Source organism: Mustela erminea, chromosome 4, assembly GCF_009829155.1.
Source record: "Mustela erminea isolate mMusErm1 chromosome 4, mMusErm1.Pri, whole genome shotgun sequence".
In the NCBI taxonomy this organism is placed as follows: domain Eukaryota; kingdom Metazoa; phylum Chordata; class Mammalia; order Carnivora; family Mustelidae; genus Mustela; species Mustela erminea.
In genome coordinates, this window is record NC_045617.1 from 15,854,367 (window position 1) to 15,874,758 (window position 20,392).

General features: G+C 39.7%; 1 protein-coding gene across 2 annotated transcripts in view; it reads right to left on the minus strand.

Annotated features, from left to right (window-relative positions):
- The window catches only part of PLEKHG1 (pleckstrin homology and RhoGEF domain containing G1), a 217,202-nt gene that overhangs the window by 159,408 nt on the left and 37,402 nt on the right, over positions 1–20,392 (minus strand). Inside the window, exon 2 of one of the 2 annotated variants that reach the window (XM_032338744.1) lies at positions 1,245–1,302. The exons of the other annotated variant lie outside the window; for it this stretch is intronic. The gene's annotated coding sequence lies outside the window, so the exon portion shown is untranslated. The remainder of the gene's footprint in view (positions 1–1,244; positions 1,303–20,392) is intronic. 2 annotated transcript variants of the gene reach the window in all.

Sequence of the window (20,392 nt, forward strand, 5' to 3'; positions counted from 1 at the left end):
CTGTGCCTAACGAGTAAGTCAGCTCAGGACCACAGACTCCTAATTTTTTTTTTTTTTTTTTTTAAGTAAGTTCCGCAGCCAGCGTGGAGCCCAACACAGGGCTTGAACTCACAACTCTAAGCACAAGACCTGGCTGAAGTCAAGAGTCAGGGACAATTAACCTACTGAGCTACCCAGGTGCCATTAGGCTCTTGATTTTTAAGCTACTCAGCATTCTATCGTAAGTTTAGGCGAAAGATCTTCTGGGACTTTATTGCCAGCAAAGAAGATCTGCAGCAAGAAAATCACTGTTTTTACCAGTTAACAAAATATTAATGAATTCTGAACTCTGACACAGCAAAGTCATCTTTACTCCATTAAAATACCATTTGTCCTTGTAATAACTATGAGTACATCAAGAAGAGTAATGCAGTGTATCAAATATTTATGATTCCAATAAAGCATTATTATTTTGCTAGTTAAAGGCAACAAAACTCTAACCCATGGCTACACTGATGCTTTTAAATTTTTTTTTTTTTAACTATTTGGTTAAAAAAAAGGCCTGGTATAAATTTTAAAGTATAAACTTATGAGTAAAAACTGATAATGTTTATGCTTAGCCAACTGAGTTTCTTCACCTTTCCTATGGTTCTAGTAAGCATTTGATATATCATCGAGCAATATTAGCTCAACATTCCACATCTTGACCAACAGCTTATCACATGGTCAGAGGATGATCAAGTACTGAGGAAAGAAGCAAAGAAAAATAATTGCCTTGACTTAAAAAAGAAAAAAGCTTGTCCCTTTCTTCCTTTGCCTTTTATTATTCATTGTGGTTTTTCAAATACTACCACAACAAAATTAGATTGAGACTTTAAATCTTGAAGAAAGACTAGAAGTTAAAAGGACAAGAAGTACTTTTCTAGCCAATAAAAAAACATTTAAAATATTACCTAAAAGTCCAACTCATGAATAGCTGAGGGCCAATGGGAAGAAAGGACTCCAAATTGGGTCACGCTGAGGCTTACTCTTCCTCACTTTATTTTTATTGTTCACGTATATATATATATGTTCAAAGTTTGCATTTTCTTTTATATGTCATCCTATGGTTACCATATTTGTTATTCTGGCTCACAAAATAGTTAAAAGCAAGAAAAATTTTGCCCTTGGGATACTTATTCAAAAATAACCTAACAAACCTGTTATGACTATATTAATCTTTTAACATATTTCATGATCAAGTGAAAAAAAAGAAAATAGCTCACTTTTACGGTTGAAGCCTTTCCAGTGTCTGCACTCAAGACTCCCAACGTCTGTCTTCACCTGCAGTAGAAACACAAAAATTAACTTGCTTCTTATTACTTTTCCAGAATTATTTCAGTGGAAAATGGATGACACGTCAGGGCTAATTCTCAGTGCCAGAAGGAACACTGGCTGCAAAAAGGCCAGCATTTTCTGAGGAAAATGCCACGTCTATACTACTGGTCTGTAACAGACCTATAACAATAATCATAACAATTTAAATAAAAAACAAAAACAGGATGTCGTATTAGGAAAGTTACTGATGGTCAATCCTTGATTTTCCCTTTCCCTTGAAATCCACACAAAGTTCAAAAAAAGATGTGAACTCCCAATAGCACTAAAAACTAAGTCCAATGACCATGGAGCCCCTGGGTGACTCAGTCATTTGAGTGCCCAACTCTTGATTTCAGCTCAGATTATAGTCTCAGGGTCATGGGATTGAGCCCTGAGTTGGGCTCCTCACTGATCATGGAGCCTGCTTGGGATTCTCTTTCTCTCTCTCTCTCTCCCTTTGGCCCTCTCCCATGCGTGCTCTCTCTCGTGCTCAAAAACAAAAACAAAAACAAAAACAAAAACAAAAACAAAAACTAAGTTCAATGACCTCCCAGAAGCTGGGAAGTTCTCCTTCCTGGAGAAGAGAGAAAGCAGGAGGAGAGTGGGTGGTTCCACTCAGTCTCAACCACACTATTCCTATCCCTGAAGTCCAAGTCATCCATTGGATGAACAACTTTCTAAGGTCATGGACGCTCTATCCCTGATTCCTCTCCATGGCTGTATCCCATAATTTGTCCCCCTTTCTATCTCTGCAAAGTAGTTGGGATGGGGGTGGAAATCCACAGGGGTGATATTTACATCTGGTAAAATTTGGGGTGTTTTTTTTTTTTCTGGCCACTATTTTTTAAATTTATTTTTTATTTATTTTCAGCATAACAGTATTCATTGTTTTTGCACCACACCTAGTGCTCCATGCAATCTGTGCCCTCTATAATACCCACCACATGGTACCCTGACCTCCCACCCCCCGCTCCTTCAAAACCCTCAGATTGTTTTTCAGAGTCCATAGTCTCTCATGGTTCACCTCCCCTTCCAATTTCCCCCAACTCCCTTCTCCTCTTTATCTCCCCATGTCCTCCATGCTATTTGTTATGCTCCACAAATAAGTGAAACCATATGATAATTGACTCTCTCTGCTTGACTTATTCCACTCAGCATAATCTCTTCCAGTCCTGTCCATGTTGCTACAAAAGTTGGGTATTCGTCCTTTCTTATGGAGGCATAATACTCCATAGTGTATATGGACCACATTTTCCTTATTCATTCGTCCGTTGAAGGGCATCTTGGTTCTTTCCACAGTTTGGCGACCGTGGCCATTGATGCTATAAACATTGGGGTACAGATGGCCCTTCTTTTCACTACATCTGTATCTTTGGGGTAAATACCCAGTAGTGCAATGACAGCGTCATAGGGAAGTTCTATTTTTAGAAAGAAGGAACCACAGACATTTCCATGTCTGTAGAGTTTTAAAGAAAAAACCAAATGTGTTTAGAAACCTATCAGCTGGCTTTGCCTGAAATCTGTCTATGAGGTATTTCACTCTGTAATGAATCAGTGACTGTTTTTTAAATATCTAAATCACAAATTCCTGTTTTTATTTCTATTTCTGCCTTTCCTGTATTATATTTATTACGGATTTCAAGCTTAACTAAATACATATTTCACTTCTTTATTCTCTCCAATTTAAACAAAACAAAAAACCCAACAAGTTACTAGTGCCACAATAAAATTACATTTTTTTGTCCCTCATATGCAAAATAAAATTGGCTTACTTTCATATCTACTCCCACTTATTTCTCCACTTTTTATAACATGATCTAGAACTTCAGACTTAGATGGGGCTAATTATTATAGTAAAGTTTTTTAAAAATAACTTTTCAAAACTTTAGAAGTTTTCACTCTATTTGGACTATTCTTAGAATAATTTGCATACCTTACCCCTTGTTCACCTGCTTTTAACACTTTCTACCAGTGCTACTATGTGATTACTTTTCCACTCCTTTTTATTTTGATTCATCCCTCAATCAACTGGAATATTCTTAAGTGTTTATCATGATGATATCTAGCTGAATTACTAAAGAATATATCATAGACATGGAAGAGATTAAGAATTAAGTATATGTGGGATGCCTGGGTGGTTCAGTGAGTTGAACCTCTGCCTTTGGCTCAGGTCATGATCTCAGGGTCCTGGGATCGAGCCCCACATGGAGCCCCACACCAGGCTCTCTGCTAAGCAGGGAGCCTGCTTCCCCCTCTCTTTCTGCCTGCCTCTCTGCCTACTTGTGATCTCTCTTTCTCTCTCTCTCTTTCTGTCAAATTAATAAATAAAATCTTTAAAAAAAATGAATTGAGTATATGTAAAAATATTCTTGTGAATAATTTAACATCTCAATAGAAACAGTTTCTCAGATGCATTTAATTATTAAAACTGAACTGTAAACATAAAAGCCACAGAACTAATAAATAGGGATTAGTGTTAGGATTAAATGATTCCCAAACTACATAAAAAGCTCTGAGCACATAGAACAGGTGAGGTTCCCCCGTTTGTTTCGAAGAAGGTAGTATAAGGCTGATAACCAAACCTGGTAAGACAAAAAGAGAGATGAGGCTTGTTTAACCTAGATAAATAAGGCAGAAGAATACTAAATAAAATGCTCAGAAAATTTCAAGTATATTTAAATAATGACACCATGGTGTAAATTGGGCTTATTCTAGAAACATTATACAAATAGATTCCTTGTGCTCTGTCAATAAGTCATAAGAGACCAACACATATTCATATGTTCAAAGATGCTAAAACATTAGGACTAAACTCAACGCCTATATTTGATAAACTCTCTGAAACCTAGAAATCAAAACATCATTGACCATGATTTTTAAAAAGATCTAAAAACAATAGGGATGCTGGGTAATAGTAGGTTAAGTGTCCAACTCTTGGTTTTGGTTCAGGTTATGATCTCATGGTCGTGGGATTGAGCCCCAGGCTGGGCTCTGCGCTCAGTATGGAGTCTGCTTGAGATTCTCTCTCTCTCTCTCCCTGCCCCTCCCCACCCTGCATGCTCTCTCTCTGAAATAAATATTAAAAAAAAAAAAATCTAAAAACAACAACATTTTTGTTTAAAAGCCAGTCATAGAATATGCTCACAGTGCAATATGAAAGGAAGGGAACAGGCCAAATCACTACCATCAGCAGGTGACAAGGTTGAATACCCAGAAAAGTCAAGAGAAATATCTAAAAAAAGTCTAGTGGAAATAGAGAAGGTGCCATAAGATTATTTGAAACACAGTGCATAAAAAGCAATGGGCTTTTTTTTGGGTTGGTGTTCATTTGCAGCCATGACCAGCCACAAATAAATGAAAATGGAGACAAGTCTGAAAATAGAGCAGATTCAGAAAAATGATGCTTACGGTAAAGAATCTACATAAAGCACATTTAAGGAAATCTTTAGGACAATGGTTTCCTCCTGAGAAATGATGAAAAGTACAAATATGCATTTTTAGGAAAGGAGAAAAGGCAGTACTTAGCCAGGAAATTCAATATGAGGCAAAACAATGTATTTATAGTTTTAGTCTGAGATGGTCGACTGCCTATATGAGAATAGGAGAACAGCAAGAGACTTTTACAACCAGAGATGCTTATTTATAGGTGAATACGTGAGGGCCTCAGAGGCTGTTCTATAAATTCAAGATGGGATTTCTAGAAAAAAAAAAACAAACACATTAAGAATATTTGATTATCCGGCCTTAAGTGCAAAACCCACTCAGAGCATTAGAAACAAATAGAATTTGATATTTAAAAAAAAAAAAACCCTAAAACACATCATTACACTTTCAAAGGTTGGAGAAGGATTATAAATAGCCATTGATGTTATATTTATGAAAAGAAAATGCTGATTGCACGTCACTGAATCACACTAAAACAGGACACGTTTTATTGCTTTTGGCCACAGAACAATGCTAAACTTCTGGAATACATGCAAGGTGATGTTTAAAATAAGCTATAAAGGCAAAATACAAGTAATGTGAGTTTGAGAATAAAAATAAATAAAATGTCAGGATTCGACTTATAAAAAGGAGACAGAAGTCCAAAATAGGTCACCATGTCCTTTTAGCTACAGTGTCTAAAATTAGTTTACCTTTAATGTTAAACAGAGTGAGGAGACTAAATTTTAATGCCTTGAAATCAACTACATAATCAATTCTAGTTCATCAGAATGAATGTGAACAAAAATTGCACACAAAAGGGGCCAACTTCATTCTTTATGTGGAGGACACAATAAAAGCCCTGTTTGCTTTGCAGAACCGTAATACCCAGTGACTAGTAAAAGCAGCTTTTAATGGTCTGAGCTGGCATGGCTTAAACAAGGCACAATTTAAAGTCATGTCGGATAAAACACTGGAACTCATGATAATGACTTTGCAAAGACCCAAAGCATAAACATTTCCCCTATAATGTAAACTATTTGAAATACAGGAGCCCCAGAGATCTGTACATAAGCACAAAATTTCTTATCTTTATTTCTTCGGTGAAACACATGAACTTCACAGAAGAAACAAAGTAAGGGTAGAGATACACGTAAGGGGCTACTGGAAATCACGAGACTTTAGACCAGTGTAGACCATAATGTAGTTAATACTAGTAATGCCAACAAAGGTCAAATCTTCCAAAGTTCCTCCCATAAGTATCCAGAAAGTATTCCTTTTAAGCCCCTCTCCCTAGAAAATATTTTTTGAATCAGTAACACAAATGGTCAAATGGACAAAAACAAAATATTTCTGAAGCAATAGGCAATGGAACCATGTAAATCCAAAGGGCATCTCTGCGTTTGGACTAGAGTTCTGCTTCTGCCCCAGACCTACCTCCCTGGAGGGCCACTAACATCTGTCCATTCTGATTTGAGAAGGCAAGATAACTTGTGACTCTAGGTCCGTGCAACATAAAGCACTTTTTCTTGCTTCTACCTGCCCTGCTTTGAGCTACCTCTTATCCTTCATAGACCATAAGCAAGTAGCAACAGCTAGTGTAATTCGAGACTTCCTAAGTTGGTTGCTGGAAGTGAGTGGAGTGTTCCCGAAGCCCAACATTTATCTACCCTCCTTGTAGCAACCACATTAACATTTTCTTCTCCTTTACCCCCGTCCCAGCTCTTGAGGTCTGAATGATGTTAATTAGGCTAAGCTGTTCATCTTTATTTCATCCCTTGATTACTGTCCTTGGTTCATGAATAGGACATGGCCCAAGCAGACCAACCAGGGCCAAGGAGACCTAACCTGGGGTATTTTATGAAAATCACCAGCAAAACAGACTTTTAATTGCTTCTACCAGCCCCAGACATGGGGATTTAGAACCAGAGGTACTGCAGCTGTCCATGCTTTCTCCCACTCAATGTTAGGTTTGTGAGATTCCTCCATGTTACGTGGTTGACTTGGCAGTGCAGTTGCTTGCACTGATGGATAGTATTTCATTGCATTTCATCGGATACCTTGTGGCATATATATAGGCTTCACTGTCGGACTTTTAGACTATTTCCAATTTTTCCTCCCTCTTACAAGCGATGTTGTACATGCACCTTGGTTTCATGTTTCTACCTGGTATTTATCTGAATTGGAACTGCTGGGATATTCATTACACACATGAACATTTTTGGGTAACGCCAATTTTTTTTTCCCCCAGAGTAACTGTAACACTCTGCCCACAGTATATGAGAGTTCATTTTGCTTCATATTATGGCCAACACCTGATACGAAAATATTTTAATTATAGCTATTCTGGGTAGGAAATTGTATTTTTGTGGTTTAAGATTGTATTTTCCCAATTACTAATGAGGTTAAATATATTTTCATATGTATGTTTGCCATTCATATTCCCTTCACTGTGAGAAACTCGTTCATGCATTTTGTTCTTTTTACTATAGAATTATCTTTTTCTAGTGCCTTTGTTGGAGCTCTTCGTATATTCCCCAATATAAAAATTGATATGCCTGTTTTGGATTATGGCTTATCTTCAGTCTCTCTCGACAAACACAAGTTCTTAAATATGATGCTGTAATATATATCTCTTTATGGTGCAATGATTTTTGTGTCTTGTTTCAGTACCCACAAGGACATGAAGCCATGCTATCACATTTCCAACAAAACTTTAAAATGGTATATTTCACATTTAAGTCCTTGATGCATTTGAAATTACTATGCATGCTGTGAGGCAGGGATCTACTTTCATTTTTTTTTCCATATGGATAACCTATTACCCCAGTATCATTTATTAATTTATTCTTTTCACTAATTTCAAATTCAGCTCTGTCACATGTAAGGTTTCAATATAAGCAAGGGCCTGTCTCAGAACTACTGTTTAAGATTTTATTTATTTATTTATTTGTCAGAGAGTGTGAGAGAGAGAGAGAGAGAGAGAGAGTATGAGCACACAAGGGGGCAGAGTGACGGGCAGAGGCGGAGAGAGAAGCAGGTCCCTGCTGAGCAAGGAGCCCAGTGCAGGACTTGATCCCAAGACCCTGGGATTATGACCTGAGCCAAAGACAGCAGCTTAACCGACTGAGCCACCCAAGCATCCCAACAGAGCTACTGTTTTACTGGTTTAATTGTTTATCTTTACTGTCAAAATCATGTCTAAAATACTATGGATTTATAACAATATAAATAACATCTCTAAATCCTTCTACCTGATTTTTCTTCAGGATTCTTTTGGCTATTTGGATCTTTGTTCCATATAAATATTAGGATCAATCTAAGTTCCACCAAAAACTTGTTGGATTTTGTTTGGGATTGCACTAGACCTGTATTTGGGAGAATTGCCATCTTTTACCCAACTTCCCTTTGTTTAGATCTTTTAAATGTATGTTTCAATAAAGTTGAAGTTCTTCCATTTTTTACAGAAAGGTCTCACAGATCTCTCATTAGATATATTTTTAGGAACCTTCTTTTTATTGTTACTGGTGAAGACACCTTTTAAAAATTGTGTTTGAAAATATACAGAAAAGTATTATTATATGTGTCTTCATATAGAGCCAAGTTTTGGTTCTGAAATGCGATAGGTACACATATTTGTTCAGACATAAGGAAGAAAACCCAGTAGCAATGGAATTCACAGGAGAAACTGGTTGATCACGGTGGGAAGGGAATGGAGAGAATTAAAATAATCAAACATTTCAGAATAAGAATGTTAAACAATCACATGAATTTTTCATTCATGCAGGTAATTACTTAAATACCTTAGACTTGGTTTTTAGTAATTCATTCAACAAGGGTTTAGGATCTATTATGGACAAACATATACTTCTATTCTCAAAGAGCCCTCCAAAGACAGACACTCTATAGCTTTCCTTGCAAGCTCAAGTCCATTTTTATTTCTAATTTGACATGTCTAATCGGTCATTCCTTTCTTTGGAAGAAGTACAGTGAGTCTCAACCACTTAAAAAAAAATCCAAACCCTAGCATTTGGAAGTGGAGATTATGGAAAAGGGGTAAAAATCTTTCAATAGCTACTATTTATTGGTTTCCTCCCCCGTCAGTATACTGCTCTTACCTACAATTTGATTAAATTATGTCAGAGCACCTGCTACATACCAGGTGCAGGGTTATTAAGTGAGTGAAGGACAGTGTCTCCAAGAAAATCTTCTCCTATTATGAAACGGGCATGTTCCTGGGAACAACTATACACATCAAGCAATTTGAATAAGTTGAATTATTTTGAGTGGCATTTTAGCAGATATATCAGGAACAATTTGTCAAAATGAAGGTACCGCTCACTCAACACCATGTTGTATATTAGGGTTGCATATCTTTTCAGGCATGGCATGCAGCTTATAAATAAAATTTAGAAGTGAGTTGAACTCTTAAGTTCAGTTTTTAGTCTGTATCAATTCCTGGCACCCACAGGATCACACCTAGACAGACTAGACAGAAATGATTCAAGTTCTTTATACATTAGGAAGATATAGTAGGCTGATACTGGATACTTGCCAACTCTGAGCTTGATTTCATGGTAAGTTGGCTGTGAATTTTTTTTTTTTTAAAGGAAACCAAAAGCAGACAGAAAGCAAAAACTGTGCATACTAGATTTTGGTGGCCCAGACTTTAGATTCTGTCACTTCCTGGTTTTTTTTTCCCCTTTGTTTTTGAAGTGACCAACAATTGGCACACTTATTTATTGAAGGATTGTTAATTCTAATATTTGGTCAGAAATTAGGAGTTCCAGCATGTGACCCCTTCCTCCTGTTTTCCCCTATGTTCCTCTCTTTTTTTCATTCTTACAACAAAGTGGACCTCTGAATAAGGAAAGCTGGCCAAACAGAACTGGGGATTTCAACATCATTCTCTTTTGTTTTTATAGTGTTAGAGGGGACTCTGGGCAAAAACGTGAAGTAGTGAATGATTCTTGAATGAATGACCTTCATTCGAGTGCTGTGAAAGACACTAGGGTTACAAAGAGAAATACTGAGACTTTGCCTGAGATGGCGGGCATCAGAGGGATGCGCATCAGTGAACAGACTGGATGGTAACCATGTTTCAAGTGCTACTGTACAGCTATCCACACATTCCCAACTCAGTACCCTATCACCCCGGCAACCCACGCTACCCCTGAAGCACTTGGAAGGCATCCAACAGCTCAGCACCAACTGGGGACCAGGCACAGGTGCTGACGGTCCAACAGTGACTGGCACAGATTCAGTCCTTAACCTTGCAGACCTTCCAGCCAGTGGGATGAGGCCGGGTGGGGGTTGGGGGGAGGGAGGGTCATCAATTCGGCTAACATCAAAGCCCAGAGGCAGCTGCAGTTACACAGTGAGCTCTCGAAAGCATAAAAGCAATACAATTTTAATATTAAAACTTGGGCTTGGTAACACATCAGTGAAGGAATACTACAGATAAGGCAATTTCCAAAGATCTTCAAGTCCAGGCATAAATAAGAAGGAGGAAGGTGACTAGGAAAGTTTTAAGATTTGGCAGATTCTGTATTTAATAAAATGGAAGAATCAGGGAAATGGACGAGCATTTCTAAGCAGAAAAATTGTGTAAGAAATACCTTCTGTATGGATTAGAGTCCATGAGCCTTTTTGAATCTAGATCTGTAACTGGAGCGATTGAGATGTGTTAGCAAGCAGAATGACGTTAATTAACATAGAGAAATTGCCCAAAAGGAACAGAATTCAGATGGCTGTGGTTTCTAATGCTGGAATATTTTATAAGTAAAATTGATTTTAGTATAAGGAAACAGAAGATGCCATGTTTCTTATGCCAGTTATTTAAAATCTGGTATTTGGAGAGATAGCTTTAGAAACCTGAACTGTGGTTGCCTGTTTATTTAATAGTGGAGTACGGAATATATATATATTTTTTAAACCAGGCTTTTGTAAAAACACTACTTTTATTCAGGCAACCTATGGAAAAAACTGTTACATCATTTCAGAATGTTATATTTAGAAAGGTAATTTCCTTTCACTGAAGGTCTTTTTCTTTTTTGACCTTTCCACATCAGTCAAGAAACACAGGCTTTGACTTCAGCTTTTTTAAAAAAGTGAACTACCAAATATATCAGGGCGTTTTTATTTAACATCCATCTTGAGGATATTTCAATGAGCTTTCAGGTTCAAGGAGAGAAAAAAAGGAAACATGCATGTGGAGGGCAGACTTCCAATAAAACATTTTACAGTTCCTACCAAACAGTGACTTATTCATCTGCTTGCTCCTTGCCATTACAGCAACTAGAACTTCCTGGAAATCTCTGGTTTTGCAAATGTGGCGTTTTTACTTCTAAAAAGAGGGGAAATGCTAAAATTGAATTGTGTAGCCCATGAGGAAAATAGATGGGTGATAACTGACATAGGCATGGAGACCTTGTCATTTTAAATCTGTACTTGAGAAAACTATTTGTCTTCTTATTAAATACGTCATTAGCGTACGTAGCGTGCACTCAGACAGTTATTTCACTGGTTTAAGAAGATTCAAACTTAGCAGGAAAGCTCTTTCAGAAATACTTCAAGGAGTCTGCACTTAACACTACGAACAGATAAATATTTCTCCAGTTTCTGCTTCGACGTATTTTTAGCCCAGCTACTTGGGTATATACAAGCTACAAGAACTGTAACAGCATGGGCCTTTGGTCACATGATATTAAACGCAGAACAAAGGGCAGGGCACTACTAGGGCACAGACCTACTAAACAGGACACACCGCCCCAATTTTCATGATGACACTGAAATACAGTAGCAATGCAAATACTGAAATGTTGTATCTACTGCCGTAAAGTTAGTTAGAATTGCACTTTCCAATCTAAATGTTTAGCATCTATAGATACTTGTTTAGCATCCATTGGCTCCACTAGACCACATAACATCCCATTTTCCTTTGTGTGCAACAGCACACCAATGCCTATCACGGGGTACTTGCTCTCAAGTGATTATTAAATGAATGACAGAGTAAAATATGCTCACTGAGTATGTATGGCAAGCTGAGTTTCAAGTGGGAGCGTCCAGAGGATATATACATGTTGACAGAACAGATCTTTTACTGAAGAAGAGGTTGAAAATACAGAAATGGGGAAATTTTTGAAGTTCCCTGAAAAGACAGGCGGAACTGGGACCTAAGTCTTCGGGACACAGTGTTAAATAAGGTTGGGCTCCTTTGGCTGTTATCACAAGGGACAGGCACAGGATAGTTACTTGGTTTGATGACAGGCAGCAGCCAGCATGGTCTTAGGTGATTTCTGTCTTTTGTCCTGGGAAGTAAAAGACCAGATCATCTTCTGAAAGTGATGAGCAAGAAAGTATATTTGGGAAGAGTAGGGAAGACGAGATGTCATTTGGAAGAGCAGGGCGTGAGCTGACTCTGTCTGTTAGTATCATACTTTGTGTCATCAGTCACCAGGTGATGAAACCTTAGGTAGGATGCTCGCTTGGGCATGTGTATCACAGACAGCAGGTAAGAAGGGTAGGTGGCCTCAAAGCTCTTGGTTTTGGCATCAGGACACTAGCGTCTGTACCCACGCTCTGCTAGCAATGAGTTGCTGGACTTAGAGGAATTGCTTGGTTTCTTTAGCTCCTAGGTTTTTGGCCATTGGTAAAAATCACAGGGTGGCATAAAGATCCCCAAGGTCCCTTCTTGCTCCGAAAGGGCTAAGTCTTTATAAAATAACCAGTAAATGGTCTAATGGCTGTGTAATTAACACAGAATAAAAATTTAGAATTTTTAGTGTCTTAGCACACAGCTTCGTAGCTTTCTGGTGTGGATTACACCATGACCTCCCCTCTGCTCCGTCTCTAATCCTACTTCCATCCTGTCATCTGTACAGAGCAATCATGTGACCTTCTGCTTCTCTGCTTCAATCCTTCCAAAGGTCCCCTCACTGTCTGGGTGAATCCAGATTCCTTAGTGCAGCCCAGGAAACCCCAAGTCATCACTTCTGGCATCACTCACAGCTTCCCTGAAACACAAACTGCAAAATAGATTTGAAAGGAAGAAAGAAAGTAAAGAAGGAAGGATGGAAAGAAAGAAAAAAGAGAGAGAGAGAGGGAGGGCGGGAACAGAAAGAAAGAGAACATTTGTTCTATTAAAGTGAAAGTAAAATAAGGGTTCTGCATCCCTTAAGCATTCCTATTCACTACTTTAGGGACGCACGTATTGTCATTTGCTATTTTAAGATCATCCAGTTTAGAAACATGGAACGCAGAGATTTGGGCCAAACACTTCTCAGGAGCAACAGTAAGAATTTGTGGCTTAGTTAAAATATACTAAAGTGGATTCCTTTCACTTTTCAGGCTTAGTACAATATAAGTTAAAGCCTTCCTAAAAGGAACGGGCTTTCCAGAGGAAGTGAAGAAAGAATATAAATAACATTACCCCATTCATTAAAAGAATGGTATTCGATGATGTTTACACAAGTGGTTCTCGCCCTTTAAACTTAAATCTAAATATATTTTAAAAGCTGTATGTAAAGTGGTAATTTACTGAAGCCAAACCGCTGGGAAATTTCAAGAATGCGTACAGGTTGTATTACCCTCTCCTCAACTATGTAAAGAGCATCTTAATAGTTTCTATTCTGGTCATCTATCAACTAATTGTTACTCAAAAGAATGCTGCAACATAAAATACTATGAAAAACTGTTAGAAGCCATTAAGTTTCTATGTGAGAGGTGAAAATGTAAGCTCCTAACCACTGATTAGCTATTTTTACACAAGAGGTACCCGGCAGGGGCAGCCTCTACCCGGTCACTAAACCTCCCCATCTTCTCCTGGGCACTTGCTTTTCCTCTTGACACCCTTATCCACCTTCCTTTCAGGACTCGCACGGAAGCAGCGGTGACCCTCAGCAAGACTGAGGCAATGATCAGAAAGGTTCAAGCAAGAGCCAAGGAGTATTAAGAGAAAGGGGAGACTGCATGTGGCTGACAGGGCCCCATAACTTTTATGTAAACGGGGTGGAGGAAGGGCAATCAGAGCAAGTCGAGGGAAGAGTCGGGAAATGGAAAGAAAGACATTCACAAGCTGCAGAAGAGCATCGGAAGGTAGGAGAGCCTCGATCGTTCCAAAAAACCAAGATCGATAACTTAGCTAGAGCTGGGGTTTGGATGGAAAACAGTAACGTGTCCTATCTAAGCATGAACAAATTAAGGAAGTGTTTGATGCTGGAAAACACAAACTCTAAGCAACCCAAGAAGATCATCCATCAAGAATAATACTTCCATAACGGTTGGAATAATACTCACAGATATTCATATTCTTTTCACGGAAAAAAGAACAAGAATGGGAAGATTTTCAGATTATGAAAAAAGTAAAAGCCAAGACAGAAAACCAATGGCCTAAATGATAGAATTTTTATGGCTAAAGACTTATCCAGCAGGCTCCAAAATGTAAATCTCCAGAACATAGAGCCAGAACAGAGAGACGGAAAATATGAAAGATATGGAGAATTGATTGCAAGAGGTCGGAAACCCATGTGCCAGACTTCTCTTTGAAGACTGTGTAAGTATTGGTGGAAAGAAAATGCCCTGAGCCTGAGTGGACTTTATCTCACAAAGGTCAGCAAAAAAGATCCATGGAGAAAAGATCATTGGTGAACTACTAGATCCACAAATTCCTGAAAGCTTCAAAGAGGTAAACAGACAGATACATATGCAATCAACTAAGTAATAAGAATCAGTCCTCAGACTCATTGGCTACACTAGATTGTAGGTATCCAAGAGGCAATGCCTTCAAAGCAGAAGAACTATCATTTTGAATCTAGACTGAAATTATCAATCACGTGTGAAGGCGAAATCAGACATTTTCAAACGTGCAGTAACAGAGCTTACCATCCGTGCATATTCTATATAAAAAGTTACTCTGAGGAAGAATCTACCCAATGAAGATGGGAATCTAAAGGAAAGAACAACGTGGGATTTTAATAACTGGAGTCGAATATAACCCCAAAGTAGAGGAATATATACATGAAGCTGTTGGAAAACTCTTCAAGCAGCAAAAATTGTGATCTGGAGTGGAATTTTATTCCCTATGGATTGGTATATTACTTGGGTAATATTACTTGGCTCCCCAGTGAGTAATATTGGTCTGTTGGCTTTCGATTGTTAGAAACAACCCAAAGACAAAATAAACATTCATGGTTACGCTGAGACAATAAGTATAACAGAAATATTAAACCTCATTCTGTAAAAAATTATAGTCTAATGTCCAGGGAGGTTCTAGGTAGGGGCCGACCCTCCCGGCACAGAGGAGGGTTCTTGGGCATGAGACAAGCAGTGCTGCAACTGGGCAAGTCCCGGGTAAGCCAGGGAGCGTTTGTCACCATAATCATAGTGGAGAAGGAGTGAATGAGAGATTCAAATAGCCCCATTTTTCAGAGCCAAGGCTCCATGAAGGCTTTAGAAAAGAAGTTGGTGACAAACAGGATCAATATAGCAACTGTTAGCAGGGGGTGAACTTGAAAATGAGGTTTTTATGCTTGATTTCAACCGCTTCCGAATGATACAGATTTTTAAAACAATACATCCATTTAGAGTCGAAGAAGTCAAGTCTTACTCATGAGGTGTCTAACTTCTTAACAAAGAGAATATTTCAAAATGAGCAAAACCTAAGGCTCTGCACATGGGAGCTAACTAGAAATTCTGATTAAACAAAAGATTTTTATCCCATCTCCGATAGGAAAGCAAGAGTATCCACAAAACTGAGGACAGGAAGACCAGTTCCCTTGTCCAGACGCAGTGCCTGTCCTCTCGTGAAGGATGGATGGCCACAGGGAAGGGCAGGAGGAGGAAGTCTTCAGTGAACCGGAACAAGGGGCCGAGTGAGCCGAGTCAGTCATGTCACAGGCCATTAGAAAGCACATGCCATTACAGCTGCTGGCGGGGGGTGGTAATCCCTTGTAGCCTGGTCCCTCCACCTAAAAGATGCTCGAAAGACATTCTGCTTCCTCTTTAGAGGTGTGACTATTTATGATGTCATATTTTACATTAACTTAAGAAAAAAAGAAAAGCCTCAGTGATACACCATGATCCGGCTATTTTATGCCCCAATTGTTACCCATATAAAAAATTTAGGGGGCACCCACGTGGCTCAGTTGGTTAAGCATTTGCCTTTGGCTAGGTCATGATCCCGGGGTCCTGGGATCTAGTCCCGAGTCCAGCTCCCTGCTCAGCAGGGAGTCTGCTTCTCCCTCTCCCCTGCTTTCCGCCCACCCCTCCGTACTCACTTTCTCTCAAATAAATAAAATCTTTAAAAAAATTCAAAATTGGGCTTCTTTTCCTGAGCATTAACACTTTGAAGTTTGTCTAATGACCCCAAAGTGGAATTCATATCTATAGACCTTTTTTTTTTTTTTTTTTGTCTTTAAACAGAACCCAAATCTTAGGTATGCTGAGGCTGATTATTTACACAGAAAGCTGTTGACTTCTCTACAAAGGATAACACAGCCTGGAAAGATAATGATTGTTCATTCCCTTCAACTTAAGAATGCCCTCTGTTAACACCTCAAAGATAGAGTATTTAAAGTGGAAAAAGCCCATTGTCCTGCCTTTCATAAGTCACTAACTACCAAGCATAGTAATCAAAATCCATTATGAGTTTCACCCAGTGCATGAAACTAGGGCCCATGATACATTTAACAACTCACTGGGAACCTGCCAAATCTCCCCACTATCAAGTTTCCTTACTTTAAGATTCACTTAATGTCTTAAAAGCATACCCCAAATCAGGACATAGCCTATGATCAACATGAACATTTAACGCGGCTGAGTTTATTTAGGCTCCCTGAAGCTGTTCAATCTACTGAGTATCTTAAAAATCCAGAGTGCAGAACTGAGAAGGTCCGAAAATATCCCATCCATAACTCATTGGAAACATGTCTGAACCCATGAAAGGAATATATATAAAAAAAAAGACCTCCAGATAAGCAGAGATGTTGGTCCTAAAGTGAAGACAACTGAGATTAGAAATACTGAAAAGGACAAAATCAGACCTAAACAGACACACTTCCCAGTTTTGGGGAACTACAGATGACATAGAGTTAATTCCCGAGTTCCAGCAGAAAAAACCAATAGAACCATGACTGCTCTACCACATCCCCCCATGGCTTTCATATTTCTTATTTATATTACAAGACTCTTAAAATGCTCATTCAATTATTTCGGGGCATTAAAAATATTTCAGTGTCATTTATTAGAAGTGAAATTTGCAGTGTGTTAAGTCTCCATGACTCCCCAAAACAACAACAAAAATTTTTAAAGCAGTGCAAGTTGCAATTTACTCACACTCCAGGCAGCAAATTGAAATGTACTGGAGTAAATGTAATGAAATAATGTAAAACATTTGTGTGAAATTCAAAGTATTCTGTTATAAACCCCTCCTGGGGAGGGAGCGTATCTGTCCATTTTCATTTCCTTCCATTTCTAGTGACAGCTCTATTGAATGTTCCAATTCTACAGGATTGAGAATGAATTATTTTTCCAGGGGAAGAGTCACTCAACTACTTTAAAACCTGGGTTGTTTTGAGAATTTTCATCCAAAAAAAAAAAAAAATTTGTCCTCAATCTTCTTGGAAGGCTAACATCCCATAAATTCCTACCCACCCCTGCCCTGAAGTCAGTTACAAATCATAACCTTGCAACTCTTGGGGAAAGATGCTGGTGTTTGTAATAATCCCAAGGCACAGAAATGATGATGTCCCTCCCAGCACTCACGGTATTCTCTACAAAATAAAGATTTATTGTTCAATGGCTTCATTGCTTTAATGGGTTTTCTCCCTGAACTAGCCTTCGAATCTGGAATTGAAGGTTAAATTTTTCCATATGCCTGAATTTAAAATTACCACTTGATCTAGTCATGGAAAAACTGATTGGCTCTTTCAATTAAGATATTTTAAATGTTTATTTCTCTCCACTTTATTATTATTATTATTATTATTATTATTTAAAGCTTCATGCCAAAGCTAAGTTTCAGGCTTCCCGGCAGTTCTCAAGTTAGCCTAGAATGTAGTTCAATGGTAGAAGTCAACATGGCAAAGGGTAATGAACCAAGGGTATGCTGTGTGCCTTCTGAGCTTCCCATCCTTTTCCCCTCCAACCACTCTTTAACGTTTCTCCAAATCCATCAGGCTTTCCTGACTGCCCTGGGCTATGCAGTTTTCCTACACTACTTACGCTCCAGCGCTCACACGGCCACAGATCACATGCTTTGTTTTAAAAGGCATATAGGTTAGTTGGCCCTTTCTACTAAGTCACACGAGAAAGCAGTCTGATGGTAGGGGAGTCTCTCTCATGGCTTCTCGTGACCTGTGGCACTCTGCACAGAAGTGGTACCCCATACACTGACTGGCGCATGGTACTCCTCACATTTTTAAACGGGTGAGTACGTATCTTAGCCATCAATCTGCAGTCAGCGCAATCCATGGCTCTCAGAGGCAGAAGAACACCAGGTCTGATTTTCAATACATGTGGGTATGGACACTTCGCCCAGCCACGTGTATTTACCTGAGTCAGATGTGACACCGTCACGGACTCCCAAAGATGTCATGTATGGTTTTCTCTCACTACCACCTTGACCTTGTATTTTGTTGTTGGAATGTTTAGACTACTTCTCATTTTGTCTTACAGAGCCTAGAATGAACAACCTAGAAAGATCATCCTTTAAGAAGTAAGGAAACTTTTGTATTTATGGTATGCACTATAGGTACGTAATAAAAAGTGATGGTCACACTTTTCCAGCCCTTATGTCTCCATTTCCTGAAACCCCTGAACCCCTCCCTTTTATCCTAATGGGTCAGATCCTTCCTGGCTCACCCTGACCACTGCCTGAATGATGTCCTTTACTCCCTTCCACTCTTGAATTTTGCAGCTGCCCATGAGCAGGGCCACACTGGGGTTGTTCCCATCTTCCTATTTTTTTTTTTTTAAAGATTTTATTTATTCATTTGACACAGAGAGATCACAAGTAGGCAGAGAGGCAGGCAGAGAGAGAGAGAGAGAGAGGAGGAAGCAGGCTCCCCGCGGAGCAGAGAATCCGATGCGGGACTTGATCCCAGGACCCTGAGATCATGACCTGAGCCGAAGGCAGCGGCTTAACCCACTGAGCCACCCAGGCGCCCTCCCATCTTCCTATTTTAAGTAACATATCTCTGAGGCTGAAAACTGAACAACCACCACGCACACACTGACACCATGATAAATCCATGGTTGCCAACCTCATTTGGGTTCCTGATGCTCTTCAACCATCTTCTGACTTTTTTTTTTTAAAAGATTTTAGTTATTTATTGGACAGACAGCAATCACAAGCAGACAGAGAGGCAGGCAGAGAGAGAGGGGGAAGCAGGCTCCCTGCTAAGCAGAGAGCCCAATGCGCGGCTCTATCCCAGGACTCTGGGATCATGACTTGAGCCGAAGGCAGAGGCTTAACCCACTGAGCCTCCCAGGCACCCCTCTTCTGACATTTTTTTAAAAAGATTCATTTATTTGAGAGAGAGAGCGAGCGGGGGAGACACAGAGGTAAAGAGTCTCAGAAAGACTCCCAGTTGAGCAGGGAGCCCCACGCAGGGCTCCAACCCAGGACTCTGAGATCATGACCTGAGCCAAAATCAAGAGTTAGATGTTGAACCCACTGAGCCACCCAGGCACCCCTTGACATTATTTTGTAATTGACTGTTAACTGAACACTTACCGTGCGTCACACTCTGTGCTGGGAAAGGCTGTTCCTGCCTTTCTCCTTGGTCACCTCCCTCCGTGGCTCCTCTCTGCAGCCCCTCAGACCCTGTCGCTCACGCCAACCCCTCCTGCCAGAGGATAGCCCACTCTCCCACGCTGAGGAAGAGGAGGCCATCAGGGATGAACGCTCTCAGCTTCCCGAGCCTTGCACTACAGTCCACCTCGGGCTGCACTCTGCTCTGCAGGCTTCCCACAGGCTCAGAGGACTGGGTGGTTGGAAGTGAGCACGGGCCCCTCAGCACCAGCATCGTCCTTGTCCTTCTCGTCTGTTCCTCACTGTCTCCCCTGCATCTGACACTCTCTCTCTCTCATTCTCTGTCGCCTGTTTATCTCTTGGGCCATGCATATGATGGCATCTCAACTCTGCAAAAAAAGAATCCCCTTTGAACCCTCTACCCCGGCCTGCGTTAGTTGTTATCATCTTCCTTACTTGACCACACTTTTATAAGGTCACTTTTTTTTTTAAGATTTCATTCATTCATTCATTCATTCAATCATTTATTCATTTGAGAGAAAGCACAAGCAGGCAGAGCAGCAGGCAGAGGAAGAGGGAGAAGCAGACTCCCTGCTGAGCAGAGAGCCCGCTGTGGGGCTCGAGCCCACGACCCCGGAATCATAACTGAAGCTGAAGGCAGAAACTTAACCAACAGAACCACCCAGGCACCACTAGGGCCACTATTTATGATCCTCTATGTCCTGATCTCTCTCTGACCCTCTTATGCTTCTATTCTCTCATTCTGCAACCGAGATGAGCAAAAGAGTAATGCATGAGGCATGGGTCTTCAGAGGCTTCTGATCTTTACTTAGGGCTCTAAGAAAAGCCCTCAGACTTGAGTCTCCAACTGCCCATGAAGCA